Genomic DNA, 22,213 nt, shown 5'->3' with positions numbered 1-22,213 from the left:
TGGTCATTATGTCAGTTTTTATCATCAATGTGTTTTGCACAGAGGTTTCTCGAGCTTCTCCTATCAAATAATTATGAACTTTGGACTGCATAACGAAGCAACTAGAATAGCAATTTGATTTCTTATTGACTAAGAGTTGAAAGGCTCAATCTGATCTGTAACTTGAATCAAAAAGCAGAAGATACTCCATTTTTCCATTTTTTTGTGAATCACTTGATCTACAAAAGAACTTGGACATGTAAAAAGCCATATAGCTTATAATATATAAGGGATCTCTATTAGTGAAAGTTATGGATAGAACTGATACATGAAACACAGACATCTGACTGAGACTTCATACAGTCGGCATCTTCCTCTAACAGCAGCAACCAGGGCTACTGCTCCATATGTAATTTGCCCCATATACTGCTCCATATGTAATTGGCCCTAAATACTGCTCCATATATACAGCTGTGGTAAAAAGTATTGACACCCCTGCAATTCTGTCAGATAATACTCAGTTTGTTCCTGAAAATGATTGCAATCACAAATTCTTTGGTATTATTACTGTATCTTCATTTAATTTGTCTTAAATGAAAAGACACAAAAGAGAATGAAGCAAAAAGCAAAACATTCATCATTTCACACAAAACTCCAAAAATGGGCCAGACAAAAGTATTGGCACCCTCAGCCTAATACTTGGTTGCACAACCTTTAGCCAAAATAACTGAGACCAACCGCTTCCGGTAACCATCAATGAGTTTCTTACAATGCTCTGCTGGAATTTTAGACCATTCTTCTTTGGCAAACTGCTCCAGGTCTCTGATATTTGAAGGATGCCTTCTCCAAACTGCCATTTTTAGATCTCTCCACAGGTGTTCTATGGGATTCAGGTCTGGGCTCATTGCTGGCCACCTTAAAAGTCTCCAGTGCTTTCTCTCAAACCATTTTCTAGTGCTTTTTGAAGTGTGCTTTGGGTCATTGTCCTGCTGGAAGACCCATGACCTCTGAGGGATACTCAGCTTTCTCACACTGGGCTCTACATTATGCTGCAAAATTTGTTGGTAGTCTTCAGACTTCATAATGCCATGTACGCGGTCAAGCAGTCCAGTGCCAGAGGCAGCAAAGCAACCCCAAAACATCAGGGAACCTCCGCCATGTTTGACTGTAGGGACCGTGTTCTTTTCTTTGAATGCCTCTTTTTTTCTCCTGTAAACTCTATGTTGATGCCTTTGCCCAAAAAGCTCTACTTTTGTCTCATCTGACCAGAGAACATTCTTCCAAAATGTTTTAGGCTTTTTCAGGTAAGTTTTGGCAAACTCCAGCCTGGCTTTTTTATGTCTCGGGGTAAGAAGTGGGGTCTTCCTGGGTCTCCTACCATACAGTCCCTTTTCATTCAGACGCCGATGGATAGTACGGGTTGACACTGTTGTACCCTCGGACTGCAGGGCAGCATGAACTTGTTTGGATGTTAGTCCAGGTTCTTTATCCAACATCCGCACAATCTTGCATTGAAATCTCTTGTCAATTTTTCTTTTCCGTCCACATCTAGGGAGGCTAGCCACAGTGCCATGGGCTTTAAACTTCTTGATGACACTGCGCACGGTAGACACAGGAACATTCAGGTCTTTGGAGATGGACTTGTAGCCTTGAGATTGCTCATGCTTCCTCACAATTTGGTTTCTCAAGTCCTCAGACAGTTTTTTGGTCTTCTTTCTTTTCTCCATGCTCAATGTGGTACATGCAAGGACACAGGACAGAGGTTGAGTAAACTTTAATCCATGTCAACTGGCTACAAGTGTGATTTAGTTATTGCCAACACCTGTTAGGTGCCACAGGTAAATTACAGGTGCTGTTAATTACACAAATTAGAGAAGCATCACATGATTTTTCGAACAGTGCCAATACTTTTGTCCACCCTCTTTTTTATGTTTGGTGTGGAATTATATCCAGTTTGGGTTTAGTACAATTCTTTTTGTGTTTTTTTCATTTAAGATAAATTAAATGAAGATAATAATACCAAAGAATTTGTGTTTGCAATCATTTTCAGGAAGAAACTGAGTATTATCTGACAGAATTGCAGGGCTGTCAATACTTTTGGCCACAACTGTAACTGGCCTCATATAATGCTTCATATACAGCTCTGGCAAAAATTAAGAGACCACTTTCAAATGATTTGTTTTCTGATGTTTGATGTTCAGCTTTGCAGAAGTTAACATTTCGATTAGTGTCAATTGAAGCCTGAGGCTGCTGGGAACTGTTACAACCCTGCCAGTATCACTGCATGGTCTCCCATCCCCCACACACCAACTTACTCACTTCTCCAGGCCATGCTGTGACTTCCGTCTGCTGCCGACTCTATGCTGTGTGCTTCTTGCTTCCTGCCTGCTTTCTGCATGCTTCCTGGCTGTGTATAGGGGGTGGCGCCAGAACTCTCTGGTTCTTATGGACTCAGGATGCACCTGTCTAATGTGTTCCTGGCCAATAACTAAGAGGCCTCTAGTATTTAGGGCAGCTCCACCCAGTGGTAGCTGCCTGTGCAATGTCCTAACTCAGTTAGTGTCTTGCTGCTGAGCTGCCAAGTTCTGTCCTGTGTTTCGCATTCTCAGGAGGCAAAATATCCCGGTCTCTGTGTCCTTGTTTCTAGCCTTGCCTTTTACCTGTCCGTACACCCCCAGGAGGCACAATATCTTGGCCCCTGTGCTATTGCTCCTTGCCTTGTTTCTGTTGTGAGCTCATTTTCTTATTCACCTTTGATGTTCGATGAACTCCCTCTGCTGGTGAAAGGAGGTGGTGAAACTGATTTGGATGGGAGAGACCTGTCATCTGAACAAGTGGATTGCGATTGGACATCCGGAATCTCTGAGTGGATATAAGGCAGCCGACGCCCTGTAGGGTTGCTGGTGATTTCTCTGCTCTGAGCTCTGGCCTCCAGTTCAGTCCCTGTCTTCTAAAGCTAAGTTTTGCTCTGTTATTGTTCCATGAGATTTTGTCTGATTTACTTAGTTTTGTGTTCAGCCAGCCCTGGCTGGGCTGTGCAGAATTTCCATTTTGTCCCTGATCGGTTTGATCTCTTTTGCTCTGTCCTCAGAATATGTCGGAGTGCTGATATAGGGATTTTGAAGTCTAGTGACTTCAGGGCCTTTTTTCCTATCAGACGTGTTGGGACATTTTTGGTAGGGTTTTTGCGGATTACAGCCAGCATATTTTCTGTCCTGTCCTATCTAGTTAGTTGGGCCCCATCGTTTGCTCTGCCTGTCTTTCTATCTGTGTTTGTGTTTTCATCTTTTTTCACCGACAATACATGTTGGGGGCTGTCTATTGCTTAGGGGTCTGCTCTGGGGCAGTTTAGATTTCCCCTTTCTTTCTTTAGGCTTATTTAGCTCTCCGGCTGTGACGAAGCATCTAGGACCACCGTAGGCACGCTCCACGGCTACTGTTGTTGTGAATAGGATCAGGGGTCTGCAATCCGCTAGCTACCAACCTCTCCGGTTTTCTGGACTTTGCTTGCATTTTTGTTTTTTCCTCCTCCGGTGACTCATTCATAACAGAATCACCAGCCATACCACAGATTCTAGGGTACTCAATAGCAGGAAGGAATTGTAAAAAAAAAAAGTGTCAGAATTTTTTTTTTGTGTATATTCTTTCCTCTTTTTCTCTGGGGCCGTAGGAGGAATTTTTTTCTTAATGGAGATTAAGCAATTGTCTGATTGTGTGGAGCAGCTCACTGCTGAAGTGCGGCGAATCTCCACCTATCTGGCTCATTCACATACTGCTGAACCAAAGATCCCTACACCTGATGTGTTTTTTGGGGCTCGGTCTAAATTTTTGAATTTTAAGAATAATTGTCCAAGAAGTATCATTTCTCCTTGCGAAGAATGACATGCCAAGCATGTTGAGGTGAGGAGACTTAAAGCCGCAATGCTCCTCTGGGAAATATGCTAATTATGCAAATTGTCTCTTCAGAGAGGAAGAAGACCAGAACTCCAGTGCCACCCACCGGAGGCAGCAATCCCAAAAGTCAATGTTGACCCTCTAACGAGCCTAGTTACATGACCTAGGATAAAAGCCAAGCCAGAGTCTCCACTTGCAGACACCGTGTTCCGGGGCACTGCCCCTCGTCAGTGCAAAGTGGGAAATCTGGTCTGGCTGTGAGAGAGGCATCTGACCGATATCCAAGAAGTATAATTTCTCCTTGCGGAGAATGACATGCCAAGCATGTCGAGGCGAGGAGACTTAAAGCCGCAATGCTCCTCTGGGAAATATGCTAATTATGCAAATTGTCTCTTCAGAGAGGAAGAGGACCAAAACTCCAGTGCTACCCACCGGAGGCAGCAATCCCAAAAGTCAATGTTGACCCTCTAACGAGCCTAGTTACATGACCTAGGATAAAAGCCAAGCCAGAGTCTCCACTTGCAGACACTGTGTTCTGGGGCACTGCCCCTCATTGTCAGTGCAAAGTGGGAGATCCGGTCTGGCTGTGAGAGAGGCGTCCGACCGATATCCAAGAAGTATCATTTCTCCTTGCGGAGAATGACATGCCAAGCATGTCGAGGTGAGGAGACTTAAAGCCGCAATGCTCCTCTGGGAAATATGCTAATTATGCAAATTGTCTCTTCAGAGAGGAAGAGGACCAGAAGAGGACCAGGCACTGGAGTTCTGGTCCTCTTCCTCTATGAAGAGACAATTTGCAGAATTAGCATATTTCCCAGAGGAGCATTGCGGCTTTAAGTCTCCTCACCTCGACATGCTTGGCATGTCATTCTCCGCAAGGAGAAATGATACTTCTTGGATATCGGTCGGACGCCTCTCTCACAGCCAGACCGGATCTCCCACTTTGCACTGACGAGGGGCAGTGCCCCGGAACACAGTGTCTGCAAGTGGAGACTCTGGCTTGGTTTTTATCCTAGGTCATGTAACTAGGCTCGTTAGAGGGTCAACATTGACTTTTGGGATTGCTGCCTTCGGTGGGTGGTACTGGAGATCTGGTCCTCTTCCTCTCTGAAGAGATAATTTGCATAAGAATAATTGCAAATTTTTTCTTGCCTTGAAGCCTAACTCATCGGGGAGCTCTGCGCAGCAGGTTAAAATAGTCATCTCTTTGCTGTGCGGCGATCCCCAGGATTGGGCGTTTTCTTTGACACCTGATGATCCTATTCTAACTAATGTGGACGCATTTTTTCAAGCCTTGGGGTTGTTGTATGATGAACCTAATGCTATTGATCAAGCTGAGAAAGCCCTGTTGGCATTGAGCCAGGGTCAGGATTCTGCAGAGTTATACTGTCAAAAATTCCAAAAGTGGGCGGTCCTTACTACCTGGAATGATGGTGCCTTGGTAGCTCTCTTTCGGAAGGGTTTGTCAGAAACCGTAAAAGATACTATGGTGGGATCTCCTGTTCCCTCTGGTCTTGACGATTCTATGTCATTAGTAGTGTTGAGCATTCCGATACCGCAAGTATCGGGTATCGGCCGATACTTGCTGTATCGGAATTCCGATACCGACTTCCGATATTTTTTCAATATCGGAATTCGGCATCGGAATCGGAAGTTCAGTTGATTGACGGCCTGACGTCATCATGATGCGCGGTGTGTGCGCATCATGATGCGCCGTCATTTCGGGCCTTCCGGGGGTCTCTGCCGGCCTGCCGGGGGGCTGTGCCGGCCTGCCGGGGGGCTGTGTGGACTGCCCGGGGTCTGTACCGGCCTGCCGGGGGGCTGTGCCGGCCTGCCGGTGGTCTGTGCACCCTGTGGGGGTCTGTACCGGCCTGCCGGGGGGCTGTGCCGGCCTGCCGGGGGGCTGTGCTGATGTCCGGGGGTCTGTGCAAGCATCGTCCGATGGGACTACAAGTCCCATCGGGCGATGCCTGCTACCATGACAGTGATTGACACATTAGCCAATGATGGGACAGTAGTAGTCCCATCATCCGGCTAATGTGTTAAATGTTAAAAAAAAAAAAAAAAAAAAAAAAAAATACTACATACATACTACATGCATGCTACATACATACTACATGCTACATACATACTACATATATACTACATACATACTACATACATGCTACATACATACTACATATATACTACATACATACTACATACATACTGCATGCTACATACATACTACATACATACTACATACATACTACATGCATGCTACATACATACTGCATGCTACATACATACTACATACATACTACATATATACTACATGCATGCTACATACATACTACATGCTACATACATACCACATATATACTACATACATACTACATATATACTGCATGCTACATACATACTACATATATACTACATGCATGCTACATACATACTACATGCTACATACATACTACATATATACTACATGCATGCTACATACATACTACATATATACTACATGCATGCTACATACATACTACATGCTACATGCATGCTACATACATACTACATACATACTACATGCTACATACATACCACATATATACTACATACATACAATACATTCATACAATACATACATAGACATACAGTACATATAACATAGAGTAACATACTTACCAATACTTGTCACATTGTTCCCCGAAGCCATTGTCGTCTACGGAATAAATATTAACATAACAAACCACAAAAATACTCACCCACGATCCGAAGCAGTCCACGAGTGTGTCCCACGACGATCTTGGGTAGAGAACTGCAGCATCAGATGATGCTGCCGTTCTCTACGGGCTGCAGGAATCCAATGACGGAAGGTAGGTATCCTTCCGCACTGTATTCCTCCGCCACTTAAAAAAAAAAAAGTCCCTAGTCTCACTTTATGCCATTGCTGCGTGGGAAATTCCCACACAGCAATGGCATAAAGTGAGACTAGGGACTTTTTTTTTTAAGTGGCGGAGGAATACAGTGCGGAAGGATACCTACCTTCCGTCATTGGATTCCTGCAGCCCGTAGAGAACGGCAGCATCATCTGATGCTGCAGTTCTCTACCCAAGATCGTCGTGGGACACACTCGTGGACTGCTTCGGATCGTGGGTGAGTATTTTTGTGGTTTGTTATGTTAATATTTATTCCGTAGACGACAATGGCTTCGGGGAACAATGTGACAAGTATTGGTAAGCATGTTACTCTATGTTATATGTACTGTATGTCTATGTATGTATTGTATGAATGTATTGTATGTATGTAGTATATATGTGGTATGTATGTAGCATGTAGTATGTATGTAGTATGTATGTAGCATGCATGTAGCATGTAGTATGTATGTAGCATGCATGTAGTATATATGTAGTATGTATGTAGCATGCATGTAGTATATATGTAGTATGTATGTAGCATGTAGTATGTATGTAGCATGTAGTATGTATGTAGTATGTATGTAGTATGTATGTGGTATGTATGTGGTATGTAGTATGTATGTAGCATGCATGTAGTATATATGTAGTATGTATGTAGCATGCAGTATATATGTAGTATGTATGTAGTATATATGTGGTATGTATGTAGCATGTAGTATGTATGTAGCATGCATGTAGTATATATGTAGTATGTATGTGGTATGTATGTAGCATGTAGTATGTATGTAGCATGCATGTAGTATATATGTAGTATGTATGTAGCATGTAGTATGTATGTAGCATGTAGTATGTATGTAGTATGTATGTAGTATGTATGTGGTATGTATGTGGTATGTAGTATGTATGTAGCATGCATGTAGTATATATGTAGTATGTATGTAGCATGCAGTATATATGTAGTATGTATGTAGTATATATGTGGTATGTATGTAGCATGTAGTATGTATGTAGCATGCATGTAGTATATATGTAGTATGTATGTGGTATGTATGTAGCATGTAGTATGTATGTAGCATGCATGTAGTATATATGTAGTATGTATGTAGTATGTATGTGGTATGTATGTAGCATGCAGTATGTATGTAGCATGCATGTAGTATATATGTAGTATGTATGTAGCATGTATGTAGTATGTAGTATGAATGTAGCATGTATGTAGTATGCATGTTGTATGTATGTAGCATGTAATTTTTTTTTTTTTTTTTTTTTTTTTACATTTAACACATTAGCCGGATGATGGGACTACTACTGTCCCATCATTGGCTAATGTGTCAATCACTGTCATGGTAGCAGGCATCGCCCGATGGGACTTGTAGTCCCATCGGACGATGCCTGCACAGACCCCCGGAGCCTGCACAGCCCCCCGGCAGGCCGGCACAGCCCCCCGGAGCCGGCACAGCCCCCCGGCAGGCCGGCACAGCCCCCCGGCAGGCCGGCACAGCCCCCCGGAGCCTGCACAGACCACCGGCAGGCCGGCACAGCCCCCCGGCAGGCCGGCACAGCCCCCCGGAGCCTGCACAGACCACCGGCAGGCCGGCACAGACCACCGGAGCCTGCACAGACCACCGGCAGGCCGGCACAGCCCCCCGGCAGGCCGGCACAGACCACCGGAGCCTGCACAGACCCCCTGGCAGGCCGGCACAGCCCCCCGAAAGGCCCGTACAGACCCCAGAGAGGCTGTACAAGGGCAGGAAAGGGTTTTTCTTATTCCGATACCGGAAGTCCCATAGACTTGAATGGGACTTCCGGTATCGGAATCGGCGATACCGATACTTTTTTTAAAGATCGGCCGATACCATCCGATACGATACTTTGAAGTATCGGACGGTATCGCTCAACTCTAGTCATTAGCCATTCAGGTTGATCGGCGTTTACGTGAACGTAAAATTACACGAGAAATGTTGCCACCTGTTGAACAAATGTCTGAACCTATGCAATGTGATAGAGTTTTGTCTAGGGTGCACCGTCAGGAGTTCAGAAGGCATAATAAGCTGTGTTTTTTCTGTGGAGATGCCTCTCATATTATTTCTATCTGCCCTAAATGAGAGAAACGTTTTGCCCACACATTTGCTGTGGGTGGTGTACAACCTAAGTTTCTTCTGGCAATTACTCTGATCTGCTCCCTGTCCACATTTTCCGCTAAGGCTTTTGTGGATTCAGGAGCAGCTCTAAACCTGATGGACTTGGATTTTGCTAAACGTTGTGGGTTTCCTATGACACCTCTGCGGACGCCTATCCCTTTGAGGGGTAATGATGCTACTCCTTTGGCAAAGAATAAACCTCAGTTTTGGACCCAGGTGGTAATGCAGGTCGCCCCAGACCATCAAGAAAATTGCAGATTTTTGGTGTTGCATAATTTGCATGATACCATTGTTCTGGGGTTTCCCTGGTTGCAAATCCATAATCAAGTTTTGGATTGGAAATCTGTGTCTGTGGTTAGTTGGGGTTGTCAGTGTGCTCTTAGTGACACTCCTGTTTTCTCCACCTCTCCCCAGTCGCATGATGTTCCTGACTATTTGGCTGATTTTTATGATGTATTTAGTGAGAATAAGTCTGCGTCTTTGCCTCCTCATAGGAGTTATGACTGTGCAATTGAGCTGAGCCCTGGGTGTAAATTTCCCAAGGGTAGACTTTTCAATTTATCTGTACCCGAGCACGAGGCTATGCGATCTTATATTAAGGAGTCATTGGAGAAGGGTCATATTAGACCATCCTCTTCGCCCTTGGGTGCTGGTTTTTTTCTCGTGGACAAGAAAGATGGTTGATTAAGGCCTTGTATTGACTATCGTTCCCTCAACAAAATTACTGTTAAATATCAGTATCCGATACCCCTGATTTCTGATCTATTCTCCAGAGTTAAAGGTGCTTGCTGGTTTACCAAGCTTGACCTCAGGGGGGCGTATAATCTTCTTCGCATTAAGCATGGGGATGAATGGAAGACGGTGTTTAATACTCCGGAGGGACATTTTGAGTACCTGGTGATGCCTTTTGGGCTCACTAATGCCCCTTCTGTCTTCCAGTGCTTCATGAATGATATTTTCCGGGACTTTGTGGATACATTTTTGATCATCTATCTGGATGATATTTTGATCTTTTCCAGGGATTGGGACTCTCATGTGGAACATGTTCGGACTGTGTTCCGGATTTTGAGGGAGAATTCCCTGTATGTTAAGGGATCAAAATGCCTTTTTGGTGTACAGAGGATTTCATTTTTGGGATTTATTTTGTCTCCGTCAACTATTGAAATGGACCCGGCCAAGGTACAGGCCATTTATGATTGGGTTCAGCCCACTTCTTTGAAGGCCCTCCAGAAGTTTTTGGGTTTTGCTAATTTTTATCGTAAATTTATAGCTAATTTTTCTGGTATTGCCAAACCATTGACTGATTTGACTAAGAAGGGTGCTGATGTGCTGAATTGGTCTCCAGAGGCTGTTTCTTCCTTTCAGGAGCTGAAGCGGAGGTTCACTTCTTCTCCGGTTTTGCAGCAACCTGATGTCTCACTCCCGTTTCAGGTAGAGGTGGAGGCTTCTTAGATTGGTGCAGGAGCTGTTTTGTCCCAAAAAGATCCGGTAACATCTAAAATGAATCCCTGTGCTTTCTTTTCCCGGAAGTTCTCCCCATCCGAACGCAACTATGATGTGGGGAATTGGGAACTGTTAGCCATGAAATGGGCATTTGAGGAGTGGAGACATTGGTTGGAGGGAGCTAGACATCAAGTCGTGGTCCTCACTGACCACAAGAATTTGATTTACCTTGAGTCGGCCAAGCGCTTGAATCCTAGACAGGCTAGGTGGGCCTTGTTTTTCCCCCCTTTTGATTTTGTGGTCTCTTTTCTTCTGGGCACTAAGAATGTCAAGGCAGACGCCCTCTCTAGGAGTTTCTTTGCTGATTCTCCTATTGTGACCAAGCCTGCTACCATCTTAGGTGAGGGGGTCGTTCTTTCTGCCAATTCGCCCAATTTGAGACGTGCTCTGGACGAGTTTCAGGAGGACAAACCTGAGCGTTGTCCCATTGGAAAATTGTATGTTCCTGACCAGTGGAGGAAGAGAGTAATGTCTGAAGTTCATTGCTCCACATTGTCTGGTCATCCAGGTATTTTTGGTACTAGAGATTTGGTGAGTCGGTCTTTTTGGTGGCCCGCCTTATCTCGTGATGTCAGGAATTTTGTGCAGTCCTGTGGGACTTGCTCCTGGTCTAAACCTTGTTCTCACTCTAGTGGGTTGTTGATGCCTTTGCCGGTGCCCAGGAGGCCATGAACCCATATTTCAATGGATTTTATTTCTGATCTGCCTGTCTCTCAGAGAATGACTGTTATCTGGGTGATTTGTAATAGATTCTCTAAGATGGTCCATCTTGTACCACTCCCTAAGTTGCCATCTTCCTCAGAGTTGGTGCCCTTGTTTTTGCAACAGGTGGTTCGCTTGCATGGGATTTCTGAGAACATTGTATCTGACAGAGGAGTTCAGTTTGTTTCCAGATTCTGGAAAGCCTTTTGTTCCAAGCTGGGAATTCAGTTGTCCTTCTCCTCTGCGTTTCACCCTCAGACCAATGGGCAGACGGAGAGAACAAACCAGACTTTGGAGTCTTATTTGAGATGTTTTATCTCTGCTGATCAGGATGATTGGATCTCATTTTTGCCCTTGGCCGAATTTGATTTAAATAATAGAGCGAGTTCTGCCACTTTGATGTCACCTTTTTTTTGTAACTTTGGGTTTAATCCTCAATTCTCTTCAGGGCATGTGGAGTCTTCTGCCTGCCCAGGTGTTGACACTGTGGTGGAGAGAATGCACCAGATTTGGGACCAAGTGGTGGATAAGTTGTCTCTCTCCCAGGAAAAGGCCCAGCGGTTTTCCAACCGGCATAGGACCATTGGTCCCCGGTTTAAGGTGGGTGATATGGTTTGGTTGTAATCAAAGAATATCTCTATGAAGGTGGCTTCTCCAAAGTTTAAACCTAGATTTATTGGACCTTGCAAGATTTTGGAGATTCCTAATCCGGTCTCTTTTTGATTGGCTCTTCCTGTTACATTTAAGATCCATAACGTGTTTCATAAGTCTCTGTTGAAGAAGTTTGTTGAGCCAGTAGTTCCTGTGGTGGCTCCTCCTGACCCTGTATTGGTTGAAGGTAATGTGGAATATGAGGTTGAGAAGATACTGGATTCTCGTCTGGCTAGACGGAGACTCCAGTATTTGGTTAAGTGGAAGGGTTATGGCCAGGAGGATAATTATTGGGTCTCTGCATCCGATATTCATGCGGAAAGATTGGTTCTTGCTTTTCATCGGGCCCATCCTGATCGGCCTGGTGGCGTGGATGAGGGTTCGGTGACCCCTCCTCAAGGGGGAGGTACTGTTGTGAGCTCATTTTCTCGTTCACCTTTGATGTCCGATGAACTGCCTCTGCTGGTGAAAGGAGGTGGTCAAACTGATTTGGATGGGAGAGACCTGTCATCTGAACAGGTGGATTGCGATTGGACATCCGGAATCTCTGAGTGGATATAAGGCAGCCGACACCCTATAGGGTTGCTGGTGATTTCTCTGCTCTGAGCTCTGGCCTCCAGTTCAGTCCCTGTCTTCTAAAGCTAAGTTTTGCTCTGCTATTGTTCCATGAGATTTTACTGATTTACTTAGTTTTGTGTTCAGCCAGCCCCGGCTGGGCTGTGCTGAATTTCCATTTTGTCCCTGGGGTCTGCTCTGGGGCAGTTTAGATTTCCCCTTTCTTTCTTTAGGCTTATTTAGCTCTCCGGCTGTGACGAAGCGTCTAGGACCACCGTAGGCACGCTCCACGGCTACTGTTAGTTGTTGTGAATAGGATCAGGGGTCTGCAATCCGCCAGCTACCAACCTCTCCGGTTTTCTGGACTTAGCTTGCATTTTTGTTTTTTCCTCCTCTGGTGACTCATTCATAACAATTTCATTCCTGTCCTCTCTGCCCTCCAGGAGGCGCTATATCTGAGGCTCTGTCTTTGTTCCAGTACCTTGCCTCGAACCACTACCTTATCTGAACTCAGTCCTACCTATGTCTGTTAGTCTCCTTGTCTGTGCTCCTTTCCCTTCCTTGTCTATCCCTGTGTCCTTTCCTCCTGCCTATGTTCCACACTCCCGTGGTGCTGCCTGTGTTCCGCACTCCCGCGGTTCGGCCTGTGCTCTGCTTCTGTGGCTGTGGAACCTCTTGCTCCAAACTGCAGCTCCTCCCTGCAGTCTCCAGTGTGAACAGGTCCAAACCTGTTCCCTCATACCTGTTCATATTTCCATCCTACCTGTACCAGTTCCTACACCTCCTGTATGAAAAGGACCCTACCTGTTCCATATAAAAAAAGCACCTTTCTGCTATGTGCAGCTTGTCTCACCATCAGCCAACGCCCTGCACGGATCCAAGTGAGCTTAAGGAAACATCAGTACAAAAATGGAAGGATCCAGCTATGTCGGGTGACGGTTAAAAACAAATATTTATTGTCAAAATGGCATTAAAATATTCTCAGGCACATAATGTCTGGCAACACTGCATGGAAACACAGATCTACGTGTTTCGACGTAAGGTCTTTATTAAGATCTGGCTGTGTGCACACTGAACAGCATATTAACATGGTGGCCAATAACATGATTGACTGGACAATTAAGTGCTATAATATATGCATTTTATAATAGTAAAAAACAAAAAAGAGAAACAATGAATATATACAAAAAAAAGAAAAATATGCATAAAAAACACAGCTCCTCCCCACAGTCTCCAGTGTGAACAGGTCCAAACCTGTTCCCTCATACCTGTCCATATTTCTATCCTACCTGTGCCAGATCCTACACCTCCTGTGCGAACAGGACCCTACCTATTCCATACACTACTCCTTCCTGACCATGTCCCTGTGCCTTTCAAGTTGTCCCTGCCCCTGTGTCTCAGCCGTGCCCACCTGCCAGTGTCTCAGCCATGCCCCCCTGCCAGTGTCTCAGCTGTGCCCACCTGCCAGTGTCTCAGCCATGCCCGCATGCCAGTCTCAGCTGTGCTCACCTGCCAGTGTCTCAGCCTTGCCTGACTCCCTTACTCACCTGCCTGTCTGTCAGTCGCACCTGTCCTAGAGTCCTGTTCCCCAGTGGGATCAGCAGCCACAGCCAGACACCACCTTGGAGTGGCATCTGGCAGCTACCTGCCGCACAAGCCTGACCTCACCATCAGAGGCTCCAGCGAAGACCGAGGTAGCTGTCCTAGTCACGCCCCTTCCAGGGTAGTCTGGTTTGTGGCACAGTGGGGCCACAATCCCCTCGCTCGTGCCTACCTGCCAAGGCGCCAGCATGACAGGAACACCTTTTCCCTTTAAGAATGGCTCAGAACATTACTAGATGCCGACTATGGAATTTGTGTGCCTCTTGCATACCAGTCCTGTGTTGCAGTAGCTGTTGCTACTCAAATCTTAATTTGTAGTCTGGTGAAGTATACTTTGTTGTTCGTTCATTTCCCTATTTGTATTGTGTTCCCCCCACACACATTGTGTCATTCTGATAGTTTGCTTTGTGTTGCAGTTTACTTTATCCCTGTTGGTGTTTATCTATGGTTTCCATTACGGTTCACCTCCTGAGGTGGGGTTTGGGGTTTAGCTCATGGGTGGACAAGAGATAGTGACAGGTTGGTGACTCAAGCCTCCCTACCATCAAGGGTACCCCTGAGTTCAGGAAAGACAAGGCTCCCCTAGCCTGAGGGGCAGTTCAGGGGCCCAGGTTCCTTGTCTCCTGTTTTCCTACTGCTCCCCATGACATCCATATGTAATTGGCCCCATATACTGCTCCATATATAACTGGCGACATACAGTATAATGCTCCATATATAATTGGCCCTATATACAGCTCCATATATGATTTGCCCTATATACCACTCCATATATAATTGGCCCATATACTGCTACAAACATAAAAAAAATGAAATCCTCACCTCTCCTCGCTGGCCGCTGCTCTCCTTCGGACTCCTCAGCGCAGGTGTCTTCTGGCTCTCTACACTGTGACTGCTCAGGCAGAGGGTGCAAAGAAGTAACATCATAGTGCCCTCTGACCTGAAGCGCCAGTCAGGAGACGCGGAAGACGCCACAGCTTTGGAGCAGGGTGAGTGAAGGTAAACTGGGACAGGCGCTGGGCCCTCATAGCATACCCCTGACTGGTCAGGGCCCTGGCACTTGTCAGGGTGCACTGGGTTCTGATGCCGGCCCTGGTCGCTATAGCAGCCAGAAGTTTACTGAGGGCACCCATCACCACTATCTTTGTACTCCTATGAAGTCTAGCCTAGTGTTGGTCTTAATTGCAGGTCTTTCATTTTACTACATACTGCAATAAACATAGCCTTCCAAGGAAGACCACGTGAAATGTGCATCAGGAGCCACTGACATACGCAGGCACAGGGCACTTTATGGGAAAGCACATGTCACTTATGATGTTGCTGCTTTTACATTGACAGTCCATCTATACCACTGATCTTCAATGATATGTGATCTACGTTATTAGTGTCACTGGCGCCTATTTGCTACATGATATTTGTGCACATTTGCATTTGGGTGCCGTCTAGTGGCTATTATGACATTGAGATCATTCCAGTGAATGTTTGTGGATTGGGACCATTTATCAGATCTACTTTACTAATGTAAAAAATCCTTTTTTTGGTATCGAATTATTCATGACATTTATGTGTCTTTGATGTTGTCACATTTTTTGTGTCCTCCTCACCATTTGACCTACTATTTTTTTCATGGATTAACCATTGTAATGTTGCCTATAAAAACTGTTGACTTTTTCAATAAAATTCAATTTTTTGAAATATTTTTTTTTTACTATTTTATACCTACCTTTGGGGTAAATATTCTCCACTTTTTGTAAATTTGTTTCCTAATTGCTTTGGAAATTCCCCAAATTATTTTTTGGGCCATAGTCCCTGGTATTGTCCATATTTCCGGTATTTATTTACATACTGATGTATTGCAGTTTTATAGTGAAAGTACCCTGAGGAGACTAAAACAAAAGGTAAAAAGTGTTTAAAAAGAAGTGTGAATCATCCCCTTTCTTTCGAAGACAAGAAAAAAGAATTAAAAATTAAATATTGTTTGTATCGCTATGTTTGCAAAAGTGAAAAAATGATTTAATCTGTAAGGTAAACGCTGTGAATGCAAAAATTGTCTAGTTTTTATTTACAGAACCACATCCAAAAACTGTAATACAAAGCAGTAAAAACATTGTATGTACCCCAAAATGGTACCATTGCGATCAATAGGTCACCATTCAAAATTGACAAACATAAAATATAAAAAATTGAGTCTCAGACAATGGCTACCCAAAAAAGAGATGAGGGAACAGACAAAATCTGAAATCACCTGTGCATTTTTTCCTAGGAAATTGAAATCACAGAGAAGTAATTATCCGCTAATTTAGGCTGTGTGCCCACGTAAGCATTTTTTTGTGTTTTTTAAGTGTTTTTACTGGCAAAAACACTTAAAAGAAGCATCCCATTCATTTTAATGCATTTTGCATTTTTTGTACATATTGATGTGCTTTTTTCCGCAAAAAAAACGCTTCGCGGTAAAAAAACGCAGCATGCTCATTAATTTTGCGGAAAAGTCCGCATTTTTAGCTATCTTCTATGTGTCTGGGGACCCGTGGAAAAAAACACATCAAAAACGAGCGTTTTTTGTGCAGAAAATGCACGGAAAACGCAGGAAAAAAAACATGCGTTTTCTGGGAAGGAGTCCGGTTTTCAAGCAGAAATTTTCTGCATATGTGGGCACATAGCCTTAATGTGCTTTATGCTTTGGGGTCTCTCCAGTCCCCAGAGCATAATATATATACAGTATATAATATGTAAAATAGGTTTGGACCGTGAGGAAGGCGGATTAGGCCGCCGAAACGCGTAGTCCCAATTGAGTTTATTTCTGCCATGTACTCTGGTTCCTGATCCTTGTGGGTCTCTTTTTTAACTTTTTTGAAGAAATAAAGAAAAGAATTATTTTACTCCAAACCTGGTTTGCTGAGTCCTTGCTGGATTTCCTTGTTGTTTTCTCATTGAAGGATTGACTCCTAATCCAGTCCTTGCAGGAGCTTGACTACCAGGCGGGAAAGACCTACGAGTCTCATTGCTGGAGCTGGACGTCGATATACATACCCTAATATGTAAAATATAGTAGAAATTCTTATACTCATCTCGGGACTCACTTCTCAGGTCCCTGTGCTTTTCACCACCACCTGTCTGGTCCCCGTTCCATCTTTGTTTGGCATCGGCAGAGGTGAAATCTCTGAATTTCCTAGACCCGGGAAGGTTCTGCACATGTGCCCGCAAAGGTGGCGGTGCCTGCGATGACATCATACATCTCAGTAGGAAATGACCTTTGCTGGCACATGCACAGAAACCTCCCGAGTTTAGCAAACACGCCTAGTGACCGAGGCCTTAGGATTTCACTGCTGCCAACACCAATCTAAGGGCTCATACTCACTTGCGAGAGACTCGCACGATTCTCGTGCGAGTCTCTCACATGAAAACCCGGCACTGCCGCCGGCACTCGGACTGGAGAGTGCGGCTGCATAGAAATACATGTAGCCGCATGCTCCAGTCCCAGTGCCGATGGCAGTGCTGGGCTTTCATGCGAGAGACTCGCATGAGAATCGTGCGAGTCTCTCGCAAGTGAGTATGAGCCCTAAAGAGGTGACAAGAAGCAGACTGGTGCGACGAGGGACAGAGTAATGCCGGTGAGACATTTTGATGGCCTTTATTGCTTTAGAAAAATGTTGGCCAGCAGAAACAAATTACAAAAATTCTACATTTTCGTAAAAGCAGATTTTTATAAAATTCAGTTCCACTCAAATTTATTCTCACAGCTTTTAGACAAATTATTTTTTTTTCCAAAGGCTTGAATTTTATTTTACCATTTTAATTACAAAAAAATTGACATAAAATGCACATGTTTTGGTGCATCTTTGCAGCGTTTTTAATTGCATTTTTTCCCCTTCATTTACATGGGTGAAAAACACTGCAAAACTGGTAAAATAATTGTCTTGTGGCAGATTTGAAAAAAGGATCTGATGCTTCAAATCTGCAAGAAAAAATAAGCAGCATGTGATTTCAGAAATGCCTTTCACTTTGGTGGTACTCTAAAATGATGCATTTTTTCCCGCAGTAAAAAATGCAACAAAAACGCAACGTGTGAACAAGTCCTAACATGGCTAGTAAATATATGATGCCATTCATTTAGCACACTTTGCCATTTTGCCAGTTTGTAACTCATTGTGCACAAGAACAAAATTATCAAATCTTCCTCAAGGTAAACAGGGAGGTAAATTTATGGAATAGAAGACTGTAAATATGGCATAAACAGTACCCCAGTTTGGGTCAAGTGACTTGGTTTAAGCTACCAATCAAATCCCACAAATAAGAGAGTTTCTACGTGGTAACGTAAAGTTTACCAGAGCTGCTTTTTGTAGCGGCCCTCTCTGCCCCCAAATAGAGGGAAATTTTTGAGCATCTCCCCATTTTCATCAAATATGGAAAATAGTTTCATACGTTCCAAAGAAAGTTTCCAGAAGTTGCCAACAGCTATTTAACTTGGAGATTGTACAAAAAAGGATGTACTTACCAAGAAATCTAGGACATTTCCTTGATTGAGGTGGGTTGATGGGTATATAAAGGGGAAGCAAACCAGCATTAACCTAAGAGTTGTATTTTACCAATTCAGGTCCCATATATTGGTTTCAGGTATTTCATATTTATTGCATAGTTTTATTGATAAGAAACTGAATTATAATTGTTGTATTATCTGTCTGTTAGATAATATTCTGCTTTTCTTTTTACTTTAATATTTGTTGTGTCCTGTTGTTTTATATGCCTTCACAGCAAAGAAGATACTGCTAATCTATACCGACAAAGGTAGAATAACCGTCATTTTAATTTTTATTGCATAAATCAATTGTACAGGTAAAAATAAGAAGTTTTGTATTATATCTTATCAGAGAAATCTGCTTCTTTCTCCTCTGGGACTGATCTTTCATTTTCAAAATTCTCAATTCCAGGGTAAAATCTGTCTTCCGTGAACACAAATTTTTACATTACTGATATAGGAGATGGTGCTAATAGATTTTTAAATAACTCAGATAGGAGAAAACAGTTGCAACTGCAACTTCAGTAATGGGAAAGTCTGTCTTCAGTGAATACTGATTTTACCCTGGAATTGAGAGCTTTGAGAATGACTGATCAGTCCCGGAGGAAAAGGAAACAGATTCCTCTGATAAGATATATTACAAAGTTGCTTATTTTCATGTGTACTATTGGTTCATGAAATACAAATTAAAACAATGGTTATACTTTAAGAATTATTTAGAAATACTATTTCAGACAAGAGGACAATGGGACTTGTATTAAAAGTGATTCCTTATAATAAAATTCTATTTTAATTCAACAGAGTTCTTATGATGAATAAATATATTGATACCACATTTTGCCTCTTAAAAAATCCAGTTTTTACACAGGCTACTAAAGCATCACAACGGGTTAATGCTTCATATTTTCTGTTGCTTTGCTTTATATTCTGAGACAGAATAAGTATCTAATTATCATTATAGGGTGGTCAAGTACATACAATCTGTATTGCATTAGTTTGTCCAGTTTAGCAAACCCGTTTTCATATATGCTATTGTACTATTGTTAGTAAAGTGGGGCCCACTGTTTTCATCTGTGTGGCAGAGTGGAGAGGGGTTACATATATCATCTTCAACTCTTGAAAAAATGCCCTGTAAAATTTGCCTGTAAAATTAGGATCTGGGACCTGTAAAATTACTTTTCCCCATAGTGTCACAGCAGGAAGACTGAATACTTAGGCCCCAGTTAATCAAAGTGTTTTATCCATAATAAAATGGCATAATACACTTTGCGGTACAAAAATTTTAGTAGGATCAGCATGTTCATGCCAGTTGTGTGCAGCTTTGCCAAAATAAACAGAGCTGGGGTGGCGTAGGACATGTCAAATTAATTAAAAATGTGTTGGCATTTCTTAAGTTAGACAAATTATTCCAATCTTCACATTTCCGGTAAGGCACACATATGAACAGTGTCGGACTGGGGTGCTAAGACCCCAACAGTAACCAACTCCAGGGCCCCATTTTTCATCTACATGCAAATGTAGAATTTCCACCACTTTCTCATGCTCCTGAATGCCCCATGTGAACTGCATTGTATTTTATATGGTATGCATAGCTTACCCATCTTCTTGTATCCATAATTGTACTCCATTCTTGTTATCTTTGCCACACATCTAAGTGGTCTGTATAACCCCTTCCCCCTTTTATGACCTCTGCTTAACTCTGTGCATTTGGCCTGGACAGTCACACCCCACTTTCACTCACACCTGATTGTCTTTAGCTGCACATATATTCACCACCATGGGTCTGCTCCAGACGTAGTCGGCTCCATCAGTTTCAAAGTACTAATTTCCAAGTACTTTGAATTAGACTTGAATTGGACTGGAATTGACTGTAAGGTAACGGACTATAACACCACAACAATGTTTCGCCTTCTTTTTACTATCACCCCCATACTACTCTATTTCTCCCTAACTCCTGCAATCCCTCCACCCAGTAAGGAACTTGTCATTTCCCCCTCCATCCTTCACAGCCATCTCACCTCTTCATCACAACTGTTCCTCCACATACAATCCTTTTTCTCCAGACACACACGGCCACATCATGTCCTATCCTGCTCCCACCTTCTAATGCTCTGTCTACTACTCCTTATTGCTGGCGACGTATCCCCAAATCCTGGCCCTCCTCAACACCTCCCTGCACTCACTTCTACCACCCTGCCACAATCCTCTACACGTCTTCGCAACCATGATAATCTCATACCCATTCATCCAGCCCCCACTCCCTCAACCCCCTTACCTGGAGCCCTATGGAACGCATGCTCTGTCTGCAACAAGCTATCATTTATCCATGACCTCTTTACCACCAACAATCTCTCCTTCCTCGCCATCACTGAAACCTGGCTCACTCCCTCTGACACAGCCTCTCCAGCTGCGCTTTCCTATGCCGGATTCCATCTCTCTCACACCCCTCGCCCCAGCAACAAACATAGTGGAGGAGTTGGCTTGCTCCTGTCTGATACCTGCTCCTTTACCCCAATTCCTTTGCCACCCTCCGCTACTCTTCCCTCATTCGAGGTGCACTCTGTCTGCATCTATTCCCCCTCCAACCTCCAACTGGCTGTCATCTACCGCCCCCCAGAACTAGCCATCTCCACCTTTCTCGACCACTCCACCACCTGGCTACTCCATTTCCTTTCTGCTGACATCCCCACCATCATCATGGGTGACTTCAACATCCCCATTGACACTTCCACCCCAGCTGCCTCTAAACTTCTATCACTCATGGCTTCCCTCGGCCTCACTCAATGGTCCTCTGCGGCCACTCACAAAGATGGTCACACACTGGACCTTATCTTCACCCGTCTCTGTTCCCTCACTAATCTCAATATCTCACCCCTCCCCCTGTCTGACCACAACCTACTGACATTCTCCTCCCTCTCCTCTCCTACTACGCAACCCCCGCTCCATAAACTTGCTCACCCTCGCAGGAATCTCAAACACCTCAATTTACAATCACTCTCTGAATCCCTTCTCCCTCTTACAGACATAGCTTCCCTTCATGACACAGATGCTGCTGCCACCTTTTATAACACCACAATAACAGCAACGCTTGATTCGGCTGCCCCCCTCACGCAGAGCAAAACTCGAACAATCAACAGGCAGCCCTGGCTGACCAGCCTGACCAAAGAACTGAGACGGGTTTCCAGGGCCGCTGAGCGGAGATGGAAGAGAACCCATTCTACTGAGCACTTCAGCGCATACAAGCAGTCCCTTGCCAGCTATAAGTCCACGCTCTCTGCCGCAAAGCAAACTTACTTCGCATCTCTCATATCCTCCCTGTCTCACAACCCTAAACAGCTCTTCAACACTTTCAATTCTCTATTCCGTCCCACAGCACCTCCTCCCCCTCCTCTCATTTCTGCCAAAGACTGCCTCCTTCTTTAAGCAGAAGATCGACACAATCAGACAAAATTTTGGCCCGCAGCCCCCAATGCCCCTCTTAGCCACTCCGCCCTGTTCTGCACAAGCCAGCTTCTCCACCATGACAGAAGATCAGCTCTCCACCCTTCTGTCAAGATCACACCTCACCACTTGTGCCCTCGACCCACTCCCGTCTCACCTCATCCCTAACTTGGCCACAGTTCTCATCCCATCTCTAACACACCTTTACAACCTTTCACTTACAAATGGTGTCTTTCCCTCATCCTTCAAACATGCCTCAATCACACCCATCCTCAAAAAGCCCTCCCTTGACCAATCCTCTGTGTCTAACTACCGCCCAATATCTCTTCTCCCTT

The 22,213-nt window shown here is 44.1% G+C and overlaps 1 protein-coding gene across 1 annotated transcript in view; it reads left to right on the top strand.

Annotated features, from left to right (window-relative positions):
* The first annotated feature begins 18,469 nt into the window (after positions 1 to 18,469).
* LOC141059048 (uncharacterized) overlaps positions 18,470 to 22,213 on the top strand; it is an 86,597-nt gene continuing 82,853 nt past the window's right edge. Inside the window, exon 1 of the mRNA XM_073555257.1 lies at positions 18,470 to 18,535. The gene's annotated coding sequence lies outside the window, so the exon portion shown is untranslated. The remainder of the gene's footprint in view (positions 18,536 to 22,213) is intronic.

Source organism: Dendrobates tinctorius, unplaced genomic scaffold (assembly GCF_039654945.1).
Source record: "Dendrobates tinctorius isolate UK_male_01 unplaced genomic scaffold, ASM3965494v1 ptg000223l, whole genome shotgun sequence".
In the NCBI taxonomy this organism is placed as follows: Eukaryota; Metazoa; Chordata; class Amphibia; order Anura; family Dendrobatidae; genus Dendrobates; species Dendrobates tinctorius.
Note: the sequence above shows the minus strand (reverse complement) of the source record. Positions and strands in the feature narration are given on the sequence as shown.